At 43.8% G+C, this 2500-nt stretch overlaps 1 long non-coding RNA gene across 1 annotated transcript in view; it reads right to left on the reverse strand.

Annotated features, from left to right (window-relative positions):
* Positions 1 to 10: 10 nt before the first annotated feature.
* Positions 11 to 2500, reverse strand: part of LOC126987211 (uncharacterized) — a 3077-nt gene continuing 587 nt past the window's right edge. The window contains exons 2-4 of the long non-coding RNA XR_007740412.1: positions 1336 to 1423; positions 561 to 860; positions 11 to 155 (exon numbers count right to left, since the gene is read on the reverse strand). This is a non-coding gene — a long non-coding RNA (uncharacterized LOC126987211). The remainder of the gene's footprint in view (positions 156 to 560; positions 861 to 1335; positions 1424 to 2500) is intronic.

Raw genomic sequence — 2500 nt, forward strand, 5'->3', positions numbered from 1 at the left:
CGCCAGCTGTGGGTTTCTTGGGCAGTCGGTGGGCAGCCGCCATCCGCCATTCGCCAATCCGCCAAATCTCAACCACCTTGCAACTTCCGCCAACCGCCAACCACCGCCCACATGGGGAGAACTTGGCGGCTGTGATGTGGCGGTTGTCTGGTTTGCTGGAGGAGGAGGAGGAGGAGGAGGAGGAGGGCAGATGGGAGAGAGAGAAGGAGATAAGGAAGGAAGGAAGGAAGGAAGGAGAGAGAAGGAGAAGGAGAAAGAAGGAAGGAAGGAAGGAAGGAAGGAAGAGGAGGAGGAGGAGGAAGAGATGGAAGGAGAGAGAGAGAAGGGAGATAAAGAAGGGAGGAAGGAAGGAAGGAAGGAAGAGGAGGAGGAGGAGGAGGAGGAGGAGGAGAAGGAGGAGGAGGAGGAGGAGGAGGAGGAGGAGGAGGAGGAGGAAGAAGAAGAAGAAGAGGAAGAAGAAGAAGATTGTCATTTTTATTTATACATATTCAATTTTATTATTTTTTTCCTTATTTTCTTTATTTTTCTTATTTTCTTTATTTTTATCTTATTTTTCTTACCTGTTGTTGTTGTTTTTGTTGTTCCTCTTCTTCCCTTCTTTATCAGTCTTCCCATTCTCCTCCTTTCTTCCCTTCTCCTCCTCCTCCTCCTCCTCCTTCCTTCCTTCATCTCCATCTCCATCTTCCTTCCGATCATCAGCTTCTTCTTCTTCTTCTTTCTTCTTATTTATCTCTCCTCCTCCTCCTCCTCCTCCTCCTCCTCCTTCCTCTTCCTTCTTCTTCTCCCCATCGTCTTCCGCTCTTCCATTTTCACTGTTGTTGTTCTCGGCAAATGCGTTTATGACCCTCGATATCGATGTGCTGGAAGAGGAGAAAGAGAAATTATGATAAAAGTGGATGAGAGAGAGAGAGAGAGAGAGAGAGAGAGAGAGAGAGAGAGAGAGAGAGTAAAGAAGAAAACTGATTAACAGAAATAAAAATACATGATACATACATGCAAGTAAATAAAAATAAATTGAACAAATATAAGAAAATAAATACTATATATTGAAATACATAAAAATAAATGATATATAGAAATAGATTCATAACCATATTTGTTAACGCTGAAGGAAAAGGATAAATAATAGTTGTATATAACATAATTAGGGTTGTAAACTTATATCTATCTAACTATTCTACTTAACTAACTATCCAATTTAATTCTACATGTATATCTCTCTATTCTACATGTATCTCTTCATCCACTCTCAACCTCATCCAAATCACACTTCACCCCTCCGCCCTCATCCACCTCGCTAATGTTACTCCACCCTAAAGGTAAATTCTGACCCACCTTTGGTCGTAGATGATGAGTGACCTGCCGGCGGACAGCAGGGTCAGGTCACCACACACCTCCACCACCACCATCACTGCCGTCAATGCTATGGGCGGAACAAAGATTTAAGCACATCAGCTTAGTGTTTAGAGACAGAGAGAGAGAGAGAGAGAGAGAGAGAGAGAGAGAGAGAGATGGTGAAATAAAGAAAGAGTTAACTATCACACACACACACACACACACACACACACACACACAAACACAGAATAAAGAAATGAGCGTATATGTTCAGAGAGTTGCCCATCTCATTGTGGTACTTCTCACCCTCGCCACGGGTTAGATCTCACTATTCTATGCATTTTGAGCCCCATATATATGCATCGCAAAGTGATAGAAACGCTGCTCTCAATTTTTTAAAGGTTGTTGGTTTTTCTGTGGGCCGCAGTGTCATGGGCCTGGGGGTGGGAGGGATAGCGTACGGCTCTCAATAATTTGGGCCACGCTCGCCTGGTAAGGTTAGATTAATTATACGGTGTTCTGCGTACTACTGTTGTACTTCTCTAGTTTTACGAAATAATTACGGCCATGTTTGACTGCTCTGGAGACGGCCGCGGTGGTGGAGCAGCCTGTGTTGCGAGAAATACCTCCTCGCAGAAATAAGTCAAATATACATATAGGAGGTTAAATTATCGCACTCACAACATCGCCTTTATGCGTTAAAACTCCTATTTATTGATGTTTGTTTGTTTTTTATTGGAAGAAACGAAAATGCAAAGCGCTGAGTCCCATAACTTGGCAACGCTGATGGGGGGCAGCGTTGCCAAATTATCGTACTCATCGCATTGCATTTTCGTAGTTTCTGACCGATAACTAAAGCAAAAAAGCACAAAGAAACATCAATAATTAAGAGTTTTAACGCTAACTTCAATTCTCGATCGTCATTTGTGTAGGTACGAGAGTTTGAGGCTTAAAAAGGATGAATACAATATGGCGAATACGATAATCTAGCAACCATGATGGGGGGGTCCGGGGAGGGGCAGCAACGCCTGGTTAGAAGGGGGGTCGTGGGGTTTGAAGCCCCCCATTACCTGTTAGGTCATAAAGTTTGTGTGGGATAGGTTAAATATGTTCCCTCACCCCTAACCCTCTGAGAGCTATTTTGCGGCGGCGGCAGCGGATGATG

Source organism: Eriocheir sinensis, chromosome 64 (genome assembly GCF_024679095.1).
Source record: "Eriocheir sinensis breed Jianghai 21 chromosome 64, ASM2467909v1, whole genome shotgun sequence".
In the NCBI taxonomy this organism is placed as follows: Eukaryota; Metazoa; Arthropoda; class Malacostraca; order Decapoda; family Varunidae; genus Eriocheir; species Eriocheir sinensis.